Genomic DNA, 15,964 nt, shown 5'->3' on the forward strand with positions numbered 1-15,964 from the left:
TCTTATGTTTTTTTAATGTAACATTCTGTGTCATCTATTAACTTTAATAGAAAGAAATGTGTTAATAAAACAAACACCGATGGTTTGTGAAACCATCACTTCATTTCCATTGGTCTATGTATCTGTCTTTATTTCAGTACCATGGTGTTTTCACCAGTATACCTTGGTAATACGATTTAAAGTCCAGAAGTGAGAGTCCTCCAACTTCAGTTTTCTTCTTTAAGGTGTTCCTGGTATTTAGGACCCCTTAACCTTCCAAATAAATTTAATAATCATGCTTTCCAATTATTTTTAAAATGCTATTGGACGTTCTATCAGAATTGCATAGAATCTGTTTATCAATTTGAGTAGAATTTACATCTTAATGATATTTAGTCTTCTAATATGTGAGCATGGCATGTTCTTCCAATTATTTACATCTTTTTAAATTTCTTTTAACAATGAGTTGTAGTTTTCTGAATACAAGTGATTTTCAATGTTAGGTTGATTCTTAAATATTGGTGTTTTATCTGTCATTTTATTTTACTACTCTTTTGACATTTTCGGTTACTTTTTCTTACATACTATATATTTCTAGACTCTCTGTCCTGATTTTTCTTTTCAGGCTGTAACATACCCTTTAATATTTCCTGCAAAGCTGGTGTCTTGGTTATAAACTCTCTCAATTTCTGTTTATCTGTGAATATTCTAAACTCACCCTCAATTTTGAAAGACAATATTACCAGGTATAAGATTCTTAACTGGAAATTTTTCCTTCACAGTATCTTAACTATATCATACCAATGTTGTCTTCTTTTTATGTTTTTTAAGAATACCCAGTTTACTAAGGTGAACTTAACTTTATTGTTAAATATGGGGAATGTGGGAAGCACATGGCACTCATGTGATAGGGTCTCTGCCTACCATAGGGGAAGTCCCAGGTTTGGTCCCTAGTGTCTCCTGGTGAAAAAGAAGAGAAAGTGTGCCTATATGGCAAGCCATTTTCTGCATGATGAGCCAAATGTTTGCACTAAGTCAAGTGCCCGAATGGTGAGCCGAGTGCCCTCATGGTGAGCTGAGTGTCCACATGGCAAACTGAGTCCCCACTTGGTGAGCCAAATGCACAAATGTGAGTGCCTGAGTGGCATACTGAATGCCCACACGAGTGCCCGTATGGCGAGCCAGTGCCTGCATGTTGAGCTGAATGCCCACACAGTGAGTCAGCACCTGTGTGAATCATGCAGCAAGAAGATGCCGCAATTAAAAAACAGACAAGGGAAGAGTCAAGGTGAAGCGCAGCAAGAGGCCAGGAACTGAGGTAGTAGAATTGACAGGGAACCTCTCTCCACAGTAGAGTTCCCCAGGATGGAATCCCGGTGAATCCTAAAGGAGAAAAATGAGAAGAGAATACAAAAAAGAGAAATTGATAAAGAAGATCACACAGCAAATGGACACAGACAGCAATAACAGCAGGGCAGGGGATGGAAAGAAAAAAAAAATATGGGGAAAGTAAGGGTCTTCCAGCAAGAGCCAGAAGACCTACTGAACAAATTCTAAAAGACCTGTAACACTCACCACTCTCTCTTGCCTCCATGGGAACTCTGTACTTAATCTTATTGGGTGTCCCTTTTATGTTATGCATTGGTTCTCTCTTGCTCAGAATTCTCTGTCTTTGGTATTTGACATTATAATTAATATGTCTTGGGGTTGTACTCTTTGAAATTATACATAAGGGAGTGCGTTGTGCTTCTTGGATATGGATATCCATGTCCTTTAATAGGCTTGTGAAATTTTCTACCGTTATTTCTTAAAACATTCCTATTACCCTTTTCCCCTTTTCTCCTTCTTGGACACCTTTTACACATATGTTTGCACATCTTTTGTTGTCATTTAGTTCCCTGAAACCTTGTTCAATTTTTTCCATTCTTTTCTTCCACTGTTCTTTTTTACTTTTGCTTTCAGAAGCTATTTCTTCCAGCTCACCAGTCCTTTTTTCTGCCTCCTCAAATCTGTTATATGAGTCCAGTATTTTTAAAATTTCATTTATTGCACCTTTAATTCCCATAAGATCTCCAGTTTTTCTGTATGTACTTTGAAATTTGTGCTTTTCCAGTGCCATCTTTTTATTTTTTTATTAAGTTGTCTTCTCTTTTTAAAAGATACATGGATCACAAAAAATGTTACATTAAAAAATGTAAGAGGTTCCCACATATATTGACTGTCGCACATTCATTGCTTTTGGTGAATACATTTTGGAGCACTGCTGCACCACATAGATAATAGTTTACATTGTAGTTAACACTCTCCCCAGGCCATTCAGTGGGTTATGGTAAGATATATAATGTCCAGCATCTGTCCCTGCAATATCATTTAGGATAATTCCAAGTCCCGAAAATGTCCCCACATCTCATCTCCTCTTCCCTTTTCATACCCTCAGCAACTACCTTGGCCACTTTCTCCAGATCAATGCTCCAGTTTCGACCATTAGTAGTCACAGTAGTTCTATAGTAGAATACCTGTAAATTCACTGTAATCTGTATTTTATTCCTCCATGCTGTGGACCCTGGTTTGGTGATGTCCACTCCACCTCTATATCGAGAAGGAGCTTAGAGCCCGCATGGTTGATGGATGCGATTCTCCTGCTTGGAGTTATAGGCACTCTCAGCTCCCTGACATGGTGGTTGACCATCTTTACCTCCTAGCTGACCTGTGTAGTAAGTTCAACAAATCGGAGAGTAGGATTTGCAGCTCTGCTGAGGCTCAGAGCTAGGCTGGCACATGCCCAGTCCAGAGATTTAAGTTCCTTGATATATACCAACCCCAACCAACCACAGGTTCAGTAAAAGTGACATAAGAGGCATGTGTAGAAAGGTCACATCTGAGTCCCAATCCATTAGACTCAGGAACACAAATTCTAAAGTAAGGCCCATTGGCAAGGCAATGGATATATTAGGCTTCATTTTTGAAGTAGTTTTGTACCATAGGGGGGTTCAAGTATCGCAGGCGAGGAGCATCAGTGTTGTCTTAATATACCTAATCTCTTTAGTCATCTCGTTGAATTTGTTAAGGTGATTTGTTTGAACATCTATGATTAGTTGTCTCAACTCCTTTATGTCATCAGGAGGCTTACCTTGTTCCTTTACCTGGGTGATATCTTCCTGTTTCTTTGTATGGATTGCAGTTTTTGTTGGTATCTTGCCACCTGGCTTACTAGATGTATTTATTCTGGGTGGCAGTTTCTCTCTTTAGTTTAGGGTTTTTTTGCCCTTTCTCCTTTGCCAGTTGTGTGGTGGGAGCCAAGGATATAATTGGTGTTGAACGCAGTGGAGACTCAAGCTGCCCTTGTTTCCCAAGGACTGATGAATCTCCTCCCTTCTTTCTCCTTTGCAGGATATGGATAGTGCCACAGCTGTGTGGAATGATCCAGGGTGCGCAGACCTAGACTGTAGTCACCTAGAGAGACTGAGGAAGCTTAAAGTCCCTTCCCCTGCATTGGCAGGGATAGAGCTGCAGGTGTGGGCAACATGCTATGCTGTACATGTGCAAAATGACCTTAGTTGCCCTGGTAGCCTTCCCATTATTCAGTCTGCCAGCCGAATGTTCCTGCAGTTATCCAGAGATAGGCTGGTGCAGGGCCCACCAGCTTCCTCCCTGGTAGAGGTGGGGCTGATGCCTAGGCTAGGGGTGCAGGCTGATCTCGGTACAAGAAGCCAGTCCCTACGATCACTATGATTTTCAGCCAGCCCAGCTTCCCCTCATGCTGGGGGCAAAGTCAAAATGGTGTCCACTGGCCTCTTTCTGACTTGGACAGGTTCAAACTTTACCTGTTCTTAGGGTTCTATTTCAGCCAGCCATATTTACTAATCACTAGCTGCAGTTGGTGGCCAACCATCCCTTCCTTCCCTGTTTTTTGGGAAACGGAGCTTCCAATTCCAGAATGGCCCCTGAAGCAGTCAGAGTAGAATGATTGTAGTCCTCTGAGGCATGGCCTTTATTTTCCTGGAGAGACTGGTACAGGGTCCCACAGCCTCCTCCCTGCTGGAGGTGGGGCTGGGGCTTAGCCTAGAGCTACAATCTGATAAGGATGGAAAGAAGCCTGTCCTTACAGCACTGGAATTTTCTCCTTGTGCCAGGGGCAGAGTTAAAATTGTGGTTACCAGCCTTGTTGCTGCCAGTGTGGGCTGAGGAGCGGCCTGGGGGCCTTCTGAGGTAAGGACAAACAGAGCACAATAACACACAGTAACCGCTCTGGAGAGGCAGGCTGCTGGCGCAGGTCTGATTTATTAGGGAAGTGCAACAGCTTATAAGGGCTAGGGTGGGGGTTGAGGGGAGTGTGGCATGCGCTGATTGGCTGGGCAAAGAGGACGGAGTGTATAGGTTGCTCGCTCTTGTTGCTGGGGAAAGAAGCAGCTTTCAGGTTGGCGAGCCAGCTAGCGCCGGAGGCCATCTCGGTACAAGCCGAGCCATTTTGCTAGGCTGAGATGTGCTGCCTACAACACAGCCTCTTTCTGACTTGGATAGGTTCAAATTTTAGCCATTCTAAACATTATACTTTAGACTGCCTAATTTACTTTACTAATCAGTATCTGAAGCTGGTGCCCAGTCTTCTCTTCCTCTGCCATTTTTGGGAAGTGGAACTTCTGATTGCAGCTGAGGAATAGCTCCGAGATGTCTTGTGCTGCCTCTGGAAGATGGGCGCCAGCCTCTGGGGTGTGGAGTGTTCTACTTATAAATCTTCTCTGCAGATGGGCAGTGTCCTCCTTCCATGCTTTCAGGGATGTTGGAGGATGCTCTTCTGGTCTCTTGGAGCCCCCAAACAGGTGCTTTAGTAGATAGCTCAGTGTGATTACTAACTGTCCTGTGGCATGAACTGACTCTCGGAACTCCTTCCTCTGGCCACCATCTTGCTGGTTTGTCCCTGAGTTTAGATGTTTTATATGTAGGTCTAAAGGTTCCCTTTTACATCTTTTTGTTGTTTGTTTCTTTGTTTTGAGCTATCTTTTCTTTCACTCCAAGGAGAGTATTTACCTTTCTCATTGAGCAGAGACTTAATAACTGCTTTGTCTAATCATTCTTTCTGTGGTTCCTTTGGGGCTGTATCTGCTGATTGTTTTTTTCCCCCTGGAGAACAGACCAGATTTTTCTAGTTCTTTTTTTTTTTTTTTAATTTTATTTTATTTATTCATCTTTTAAAAAAATATTACATTCAAAAAAATATGAGGTCCCCATTCACCCCCACCCCCCCCACCCCACCACTCCCCCCACAGTAACACTCTCCCCCATCATCATGACACATCCATTGCATCTGGTGAGTACATCTCTGGGCATCGCTGCACCCCATGGCCTGTGGCCCACACCATAGCCCACACTCTCCCACGTTCCATCTAGTGGGCCATGGGAGGACATACAATGTCCGGCAATTGTCCCTGCAGCACCACTCAGGACATCTCCAAGTCCCGAAAATGCCTCCACATCTCATCTCTTCCTCCCATTCCCCGCACCCAGCAGCCACCATGGCCACTTTTTCCACACCAATGCCACATTTTCTCGATTATTAACCACAATAGTTCATGAATAAAATATCATTAAGTCCACTCTAATCCTTACTGTATTCCTCCTTCCTGTGGACCTTGGCTTGGTTGTATGATATGGCATGATATCCTGGTTGCATGTGGTGGTTATTTAGTTGTGAGACTTCTGAAAGATTGATTTTGCTAGTTGGGACCTCTTGCTATTCCATATGAATTTGAGGATCAACTCTTTCCATTTCTCCAAAAAAAACCGTAGAGATTTTGAGAAGTATTGCATTTAATCCATAGATCACTTTAGGTAATATCTTGCCATTTATTAGGTCTTCTTTAATTTCTTTTCAGTAGTGTTTTGTGGTTTTCATTGTACAGGTCATTCAACTCTTTGTTCAAATTTATTCTCAGGTTTTTTTTTTTTTTTTTAGGTGCTGTAGTGAATAGAATAGTTTTTTTTAAAATATATTTTTTATTTTTTTAGAAGATAGATTACACAAAATTTTATACAGAAATATAAGGGGTACCCAAATGCCCCACTCTCCACACCCCCCACCCTTCTCCACATTTAACAACTTCTTTCATTAGTATGGTAAATTCACTGCAGTTGATGAACACATTTGGAGCATTGCCACTAAGCATGGTTTACAGTTTACGTTTAGTTTATACTCTCTCCTACTCAATTCTGTAGGTTATGGCAGGGAATTAATGTCCTGTATGTGTCGTTGCAATGTGCTTCAGGACTATTTCATGTCCCAACAATGACCCCAAATTTTACACCTCCTTTTACCTCTCCCTGCCTTCTGCTCCTCTATTGACCAGTGTTTCCACATCAATGATAGCATTTCTTCCATTGCTTGAATACCAGTATGTCTGTAGTAGAATACCAGTAAGTCCCCTCAATTCCATATTTTATTCCCCAATCCTGAAGATTCTGGGATGAGTGATGACCACTCGACCTCTAATTGAGGGGTGGCTTCAATCCTATATGGCCAGTGAACTGGAGAGTAGGTGTTGGAATTAATGTAAATGGTGTTTTTTTTCCTTAATTTTTAAAAAATTTATTGAAGTGTATCACTCATACAGAAACATATGTAAACAATAAGTTTATATTAATAGTTTTGAGCTTACAAAGGAAACATACATAACATCATACAGGACTCTTATACCTCACCCTACTACCAATACCTTGCTTTCTTGTTAAACATTTTCCAGTAATGATTAAAGGGCAACATCAAAATATTTCTACTACCCAAAGCATTTTTCCCCCAACCAACCTTATTTTGTTATCTTTATCTCATTTATGTATACACATACATAAACAATAAGTGTATAATAAAAATTGTGAACCTACAAAGCAAACATGCATGACATATGTATGGGAGCCCATATATCGGCCCTCCATCAATACCTTTCATTATCGTGAGACATTTTTTATAGATTATGAAAGAATATTAGGGAAATTTTACTACTAATTATAATCCTTTTCTTATATTTGGTAGGTTTTCCCCCAACCCACCCTATTACTATTTTTTAATGTATTTTTATGACAGAAGTTGAAAATTTAGAAAATAATTGTGCACATGTGCAGAATTCCCAAACAAATCCCTCTATCAGCATACCACACTGTGGTGGAATATTGGTTACAGATTATATGATGATATCATCCAGTTGTTACCATATCCATAGTGTACATATGGCACATATTTTCCATACTGCACCATTACCTACACAGTTCATCTTTGGCATAAATGCAAGAATACCACATTATTACTGCTAATCACAGTCCATCTGCCGCTCCAGTTGTGCTTTTCCCATGTTTGTCCTCTCCCACCGTATTGTATATGATCAAATAGTGATGTGCCTTTGCTCCTCCTGACAAAGGACACTTGAATCTGTACCATCAACCACAATTCTCATCCACCTCCTGGTTTTCTGTGCTATTCAGTTCCTAGGTTATTCTTTAGGCATTTACAAATGTAGACTGTTGAACGAGGGGCTCGTTGGGGTAAGGACGACGGAGACAGACTCACTCCGGAGATGGGTTCATGATGCACGTCTGCTTTATTGAGGAAGTTGCAGCGTTTATATAGTGGTTTGGCTTACGGGGCATAGCTGACAGGTGGAGGGCTCACGGGAGGAGGGTGAGGTGGGGCTGGAGACATTTGGCTCAGTGCCGGTGCACCATCTTTTGGGTGTGCCCAAAAGCGTGTGGACTAGAGAGAGTGCTCATCTAGTCGCTCGCAACACAGCCAGGCTGAATGTCTCTGCCACTCTACCTACATCTCCCCGTCTGTTATTAACTAGAGCCTACTATCCTAATTTCCTTTCTTCAGTTTTTTGGGATAAAGCTTGAAGGCTTTTGTTGATACATCAGTAGACAATACATATGACAACAATTAAGATTCCCGTTATAAACCATAGCAGAAGGTTGGGAGATGATAGGAGGGACTGTACATGCTCTAGCATTGCAGCTAGTAAAGAGGTGTCTACTCCAGAGGCTCAGGTGTTGTTAATCGATAAGATTTGAGATGTTAATAGTTGGGTGAGGCTGAGGAACTGTGGAGCGTCCACGTCCACGGGCATAAGAAGAGGTGGATGTCGTACTGCGGTCCAGAGCAGCTTTCCGCGAGCGGAGTTTGCTGTGAGGATCCAGCAAATAAGGAGGAAGAGGGTTTTGGGCCTTGCAGGGGCAGGTGCCATACGTTGGGCTTCTGTGCATAATGATTTGATGTTTCCCCGTGTGATGCAACACGTGGGATGGGCAGGAGTATGGTGTTGATGGCATCATCTCACAGGGCCGCCTTCTCGCCTTTCTTCCAGGGACAGGTTATCTATGTCGCCTGTGAGTTGAGTGACTGTCTGGGGGGTCATCTTCGGTGGTGGAGGATCGGCCATCTCGTTTTTCGGTGGGCAGGGCGAGCTGTATCAATCTGCTGGGGACCCAGATGGGCTGGTCTGCGTTTTCTGGAAAGACACAAGCAGACCCTCATCCCTGTACTAGTAGGGGATGGGGCCCATTCCATTGTTGCATCAGGGGGTCTTTCCAGCGCACCAAGGGCGCTGGTGTGGGTATAGAGCGGAGTCCTCCCCAGTGCTTATTGGCGGGAGAGAGACCTTCAGAATTGAAAGAAAAGTAATTTAGTGTAATTAGGGCTTTTGTTATGATGTTTTTGAGTATATCCCTAGGGTCCTCCCCCTTTGTTTAATTATATGTTGTTTCAGGGTGGCATGGATGCGTTCAACGATGGCTTGACCGCGTGGGTTGTGTGGGATGCCTGTAGAGTGTTTGACCCGCCATTCAGAACAGAAGGATTGGAAGGATTGGGAGGTATAACAGGATCTGTTGTCTGTTTTTAAGGTCCATGGCACCCCCATTTGTAGAATGGCCTGCAACAAGACAGAAGTAGCATGACGGGTACGCTCACGAGAGAGAGCAGTGGCAAACACGAATCCGGAATATGTGTCAATAAGTACATGGGCATATTTCAGTGTCCCAAAAGAGGGGACGTGGGTGACGTCCATTTGCCATAAGCTGTTATGATGTAACCCCCTTGGGTTGACTCCTTGGGGTTGAAGTGGTCCTGGTGGTAACAGGGGACACACCGCGGGCAGGCGCGAGTTAGATGTTTGCATTGTTGGTGAGAGAGCGAATGAAACCGCCGCTTGAGGGCATGTGCAGACATATGGAATTTGGCATGTAAAGTGGGTACTTGATCAATAGCAGGTGCAGTGAGTATTAATCAATGGATTCGTCTGCTTGCTGGTTCCCTCGTGCTAGAGGGCCAGGCAAACCAGTATGTGCTCTAATATGTTGTATGTACCATGGCTGTGCTCTATTTTCAAGGATAGCCTTGGTTTGAGTTAACAGGTCATCTAGTTGGGTTTTTCTTAAGCGGAAGACTGCATGTGGAAGGCTATGTAGGGTTTGTACCGCATATGCACTGCCGGAGAAGGTATTTATAGGGATATTCTGACAATGATCTAGCGCAAGGAAGAGTGCATATAGTTCTCCGAACTGTACTGAGCCATCATGGGGGCATTTTATAATCCAATCCATTTGTTTTTGTTGTTTTAGGAGTACTCCATGGAATGACTTATTGGCGTCTGTAAAGACAGGGGTTTCATTTGGAAGTGGTTTGGACGGTGGGTAAGCGTTCTCATAGAAACTGTACGGCAATTGCTCGAGGGTGGAGAGAAGTTTGTGAGCAGGCCGATGATTATCTATTTGCCCAGGAAATCCTGCTACAAGCGTTTGTATTTCGAGGTTGGTTTGGAGGAGGTGGGTGATATGCTTTCCTGTAAGAGGCAAGATTAGTTTGTCTGGCTCCTGGCCGTAGATGCTTTTTGCTGTGTATCGTAATTTTCTCCCCAGTAGGCAAAAGGCCGTTAATTGGGGTGTGATTTTGCTGAGACTATTGAAGGAGAGGTGCACCCAGTATAGGGGCTCATTTTGACATAGAACTCCAGTGGGTGTTCCTTGGGTTGCTAATACTATGGCAAGGAGAGGTTTATGAGGATTAAATTTGGCCAGTTCTGTGTTTTGCATTTGGGAATTGATATATTTTATGACGTCTTCAGCTTCAGAAGTGAAGACACGATGGCTCGTGGGATTGGGGTCTCCCTCTAAAAGGAAAAAGAGGGGGGCTAATTTATGTGATGATAGGGATAGATGTGGTCTGATCCAGTTTATGTCCCCGCAGATTTTCTGCAGTTCATTTAATGTGCAATTTTGTGTTATTGTTAGAGATGGTGACAAGGGCTTGATGCCTGTATTGATATGTATCCTAGAAAGCTGAAGGGCGATTTAGTTTGCACCTTTTCGGGGGTGATTTGCAGTCCCAACTGTTTTAGATTATGGAGTAACACCTTAAAACAGTTTGTTAGATGATTCTGATCAGGGTGTGCTGTGAGAATATCATCCATGTAGTGGATGATTTGGCAGTAAGTTTGCAATAGTAACTGCGGTCACCCCTCGGGCTGAAGTGTGGTTTGCTGGCCTGGCGAGGGGCGGCGGCCGCGGTAGGCCTATTCCAAACCGCTGCCCCCATAATAGGGTGGTTGGTCGGGCCCACTGCCACCCCTGAAGGAAGCTCGGCATGGGCGCAGAGTGCCCTCGGGTCTCCCCTTCTCGGCAGCCATGCTTCCGCGGCCGCGCCTCCTCCCAGATGGTGCCACACGATGCCTTGTGGGGCAGCACCCTTCTTCTTTTTTCTCCCTGCGCAGGCGCAGGGTGGAAAATTCCAGTCCGCCTTTTTCCCTCCCCCCGACAGCAGCAACAGCCAGGCGTGGGCGGGAAACTCAAGTCTGCCCTCTACCCCAGCAACAGCAGCCACCAATCACTAAGCCCTGCCACTTCCCCCAGCAACAGCAACAGCCAATCCCTAACCACCACCCCTCCCCCGTCCAGTACCTCCCACTGACCTTTCTCCGGCAACCAATCAGAACAGGGCGTGGCTTCGACCAATCAGCCTTCCCCAGCCCCTATAAAACTGCTGCCTCTCCCTCAATAAGGTTGGACTTGCATGTTTACCTTGTCTCCGTGGTAGTTCTTCTGCTGTGCGCCCTCTAGTCCTGAGAGCCCCCGACAAGGGCCTGGCCTCCCTTGTCCCCAGTTCGTCGCCGGCTTCGCCGGGCGACCCCGTCAGCCAAACCGCGCAACCCCTGTGAGACCGACCCCTCGTCTGCTGCCGGACCGACCCCTCGTCCCAAGTGGGACCGACCCCTTGTCCGCAGCCAGACCCCACCTCTACCGACCGAGCAAACCGTCGCAGTAACGTGGCATTGCCTACGAAATTTTGACATATTGTGGGACTGTTTTTTCATGCCTTGGGGGAGGACTTTCCATTGCTCAGTTGGCAGAGCATGCCAGAACTGTGAAGGCGAAATATGGGCGGTCTTGTTTATACAATGGGATGGAAAAGAAACAATCTTTTATGCCTATTATAAAAATATAACTATTTTCTTGTATAGCTGAGGGATGAGGGACACCCGGTTCTGGTGAGCCTATCTTTTCCATATGAGAGTTTGTGGCCCGCGGCTCATGAAGGAAGCGCCATTTGCCTGTTGCTTTCTTTTGTATAGCAAATACAGGGGTATTAAGGGGGCTGGTAGTGGGCTCTAGGTGCCCGAGGTCTAGCTGTTGTTGGACAAGGATTTTGAGTTGAGTGAGTTTTTCACGAGGCAGGGGCCACTGGTCCACCCAGATGGGTTGTTTAGTATCCCATTTTAGGGTGACTGGTAGGGGTTTCATGATTGTCATTAGTGGTGGAGCAGTGGCCTTTAGGATTGGGGGAACTGGTCGGTTGTTAGGATGGTTCCGAGCTGAGGCATTTTGTCTCTGCCCCATAGGGTATTAGGGAGTTGTGTCAACACCAAGGGTTGGAATTGTCCTGCAGCACCATCTGGGTCTGTCCAAGTTAAGGGTTTTGAAACTTGGCGGGAAGTTTTTAAGCCATCCACTCCCTGAATAATGGGCCCGATCTGTAGGGGCCATTCTGGGTGTAGATCTTTACTACTTAGGATGGAGATATCCGCCCCTGTATCAAGCTGCCCTACTATGGATTTTCCATTGATATCTAGGGTTAACCACGCTTTGTTTTGGGTGATGGGGACCGTCCAATAAATGCCTGGATTTAATGGAGTTTCCTCCTTTACTGGTGGGGCTGAGAGGTGCCCCGCTTCTCATTTAAAGGCAGTAGGGTTTCTCCACAGGCATTGGTGTGAGACCTACAGTCACGTTTCCAATGGAGCCCCTTGTGGCACCTAGGACAGATTGGATTTGGCTTGCCAGGAGAGGATTTTTGTGACTGTTTTTGTGGGCATTCTCTCGCAAAATGTCTAGTAGAGTGACAATGGAAACAATTGCCTGAGTTTGATTTGGGGGATACCTTGAGATGCTGGGCTAGGGCGGCCGCCAACACGCTGGTGGATACCGAGCCGACGTCACGACAAGCTAGCACCCAGTCTTCCAGTGTGCCCTTGCACAACGGAGCGATGGCTCTACGGCTTTCGCCCTTGGCCCCCTCCCATTAAAGGTCCTTTACTAGCATGTCCGCTGCTGTGGCATGGGTGACTTTTCTCTCTACCGCTTCCTTAACTCGGCCAGAAAAGTTAACAAAGCCTTCATTAGCACCTTGTACAAGTTTAGACATTTGAAGGGGTTTTCCTTTTGGATTTATTTTTTTGAATGCTCTCCTAGTGCATAAACGGCATTGATCAAAATATTGGAGGGCCCTGTCGCCTGGACAGTAGGAGATGCATATTGGCCCTCTCCTTGTAAGGATTCTGTGGGAATATTAACTGCAACCCACATTTCTTTCTCCCAGTATTTCAGCCTCATCATAATAGAGTGCTTTCCATTGGATATAATCCCCAGGGGGTAATAGAGCACGTGCTAGGTTTTTCCAATCAGTGGCACAATTAAGGTTTACATTGAGGTTTTCTAATAACGTTTGTGCACATGGACTGTTAAGGCCATCCTCTTGCATGACACGGCATAAAGTGGTGATTGTTTTTTGTTCATGGGGATACCGTTGTGCCGGGCGGGCAGCAGTGGGGTTTACATTAACAGGATGGAAGTGGGGCCATGATTCTGCTCCTGTGATAGAATGGGCATCTCATTGCCGGCAAAGCTGGGAGAAGTTAGTTAACCATGGACTGCTGGTAGGAGAGTCTGAGGTGTCACAGGGAGTGCCCATAGCCCAGGCTTCCTGGGGAGCTGGGTTCTGTGGAGGGGGAAGTTGTGAAGTGGGAAGCGCTGACACGGGGAGTTTTGCAGCAGAGAGTTCCTTTGGCATGGGGACTCCCAAAGCAGAAAGTTCCTCGGTAGCGAGTCTTTTTTTTTTTTTTTAATTTAATTTTATTTATTCATTTAAAAAAATATATTACATTCAAAAAATATGAGGTCCCCATTCACCCCCACCGCCCCCACCTCACCACTCCCCCCACAGTAACACTCTGCCCCATCATCATGACACATCCATTGCATCTGGTGAGTACATCTGTGGGCATCGCTGCACCCCATGGCCTGTAGACCACACCATAGCCCACAGTCTCCCACGTTCCGTCCAGTGGGCCATGGGAGGACATATAATGTCTGGCAATTGACCCTGCAGAACCACTCAGGACAACTCCAAGTCCCAAAAATGCCTCCACATCTCATCTCTTCCTCCCATTCCCCGCACCCAGCAGCCATCATGGCCACTTTTTCCACACCAATGCCACATTTTCTTGATTATTAACCTCAATAGTTCATGAATAGAATATCATTAAGTCCACTCTAATCCTTACTGTATTCCTCCTTCATGTGGACCTTGGCTTGGTTGTGTCCATTCCACATCTATGTCAAGACGGGGCTTAGATTCCACATGGATATTGGCTGCAATCCTCCTGCTTTCAGTTGTAGGCACTCTAGGCTCCATGGTGTGGTGGCTAACATTCTTCAACTCCATGTTAGCTGAGTGGGTAAGTCCAATAAACCAGAGTGTAGGAGCTGAAGTCTGTTGAGGCTCAGGGCCTGGCTATCATATTGTCAGTCCAGAGATTCAAATCCCCTAGATATATCTTAAAGCCCAGCACCAACTACAGTTCCAGTAAAGTAGCATGAAAGGCTTGTGAAAAGAGATCACATCTGAGTCCAGCTCCATCACGCAGAAACACCAGCTCCAAAGAAGGGCCAACTGACATGGCAGTGAACTCCATCTGCCATGACCATAGAACCTGTGGGTCTCTTTAGCCCTCAAAAGAACCAATACCTGGGGTTGTATCTACTTTATCTGTCTCTGAGACTCTGCTCAGGTGTGCATAAGGGCAATCCTTCTGAGAACCTCCAGACTCTTTTTTTAGAGACTCATTGCCATATAAATTCATTTGTCCTTTCCATTTCCCCCTTACTTTAGGTCAAAGACCATTTTTAACTCCTGTTATTATATGTAGACAGGGATGGTAGCGAGTCTCTTACTGGGTGGCTCTGCCTCGTCTTAGCGTCAGGTGGTCCTGGGGGGCCGGTAGCATTGGTGTCTGAGCTGATGGCCCCCACAAATTCCAATAGAGGAGAGTGTAGGGCATTAGTATCGGGTGGTGTAGTCGAGCCCCACAACTGTGTGGGGGTTAAGGTATAAGGCAGTGCTGCTGGGGAGCAGTCTGCAGGCATTATATCAGGGATAGGGGCTGGTTCGTCTTCTGGAGCCCCCGTAAGGCAAGCATGAATAGCTAGGAGCACAGGGATAAGGCTGAGAGGGAATGTTTTGTTTTCATGAACCTCTGCAGAGCGCATGTGCTTTAACAGTTTAGCCCAGGTCTGAGGGTCCCATAGAGATGCAGTTGAGAGCCAGGGATTGAAGTGGACTATCATATCCCAGTACTGGTTCAGTTCTTTTTCTGATATTTTAATATGCCTACTTGCAAGAGAGTGTGCCGGGCTCGAGCCTGTGGAGTCCGAGGGGAGGAGGGGAGGTTACCCATGGCAAGGATCACTTACCCGAGTCATAGACAGCAGGAGCATCAGCTGCAATGAGTCCCTGTTCGGGCACCACTTGTTGAACAAGGGGCTCGTTGGGATAAGGATGACGGAGACAGACTCACTCCGGAGACGGGTTCACAATGCACATCTGCTTTATTGAGGAAGTTGCAGCGTTTATATAGCGGTTTGGCTTACGGGGCATAGCTGATAGGTGGAGGGCTCGGGAGGAGGGTGAGGCAGGGCTGGAGACATTTGGCTCAGTGCTGGTGTGCCATCTTTTGGGTGTGCCCAAAAGCGTGTGGACTAGAGAGAGTGCTCATCTAGTCGCTCGCAACACAGCCAGGCTGAAAGTCTCTGCTGTTCCACCTACAGTAGACTGCCGTTTTCAGCCACATCCCCATTTATGAACTGGCTGTTACTAGCTATGTGTTACTATCCACTCTACATTTCCACACTTTTACAGTAAAGCTAATTAAAATTTCTATAAACAGTAAGTATCAGTAGGCCATCTTAGTCCTACTCTTGTCTCCTTTAAGAAACCACCACCTAGTATTTATAGTAAATATTACCAGGGAAATCATGTGAGATCTAGGAGAAAGCATATTAGACTCCTGTAAGCTCTGTAGAGTTATAACAGTAAGAAAAGTAGAGTACCTATAATGAGACAGTAAACTAAATATGGGGAGGAATATAGTGTGAATTAAAAGGCTAGTGTGTTCAGGAGAGAGGGAAAGAGAAAAGAAAGGACAGTAACATAAAGAGTCAATATAAGACAAACCAGAACAAAGGTATTAGAAATAAAAAGTCAGAAAAATAGGGGGCCAAACAAAGAGAGGTGTAATGTAAGAAAAACAATAAATGATGGAGGATAGAAAGATGTAGCGGAAAGGGGATAATGTTGGTGGCCAAAATCAATACACACAGGAAAGAGGAAATGGAGGATGAGGAAATACAGCAAATGTGAAGTGCTCCCTGCAGAACCTAATATAAAAAAAGTTTA

The 15,964-nt window shown here is 45.1% G+C and overlaps 1 non-coding gene across 1 annotated transcript; it reads right to left on the minus strand.

Annotated features, from left to right (window-relative positions):
* Window positions 1-1,490: 1,490 nt before the first annotated feature.
* On the minus strand, window positions 1,491-1,552 carry LOC131276961 (U7 small nuclear RNA). The gene has a single exon (XR_009184176.1). It is a non-coding gene; the product is annotated as a U7 small nuclear RNA (small nuclear RNA).
* Between the last annotated feature and the right edge of the window lie 14,412 nt (window positions 1,553-15,964).

This window comes from Dasypus novemcinctus, chromosome 30, assembly GCF_030445035.2.
Source record: "Dasypus novemcinctus isolate mDasNov1 chromosome 30, mDasNov1.1.hap2, whole genome shotgun sequence".
NCBI classification, from domain to species: Eukaryota; Metazoa; Chordata; class Mammalia; order Cingulata; family Dasypodidae; genus Dasypus; species Dasypus novemcinctus.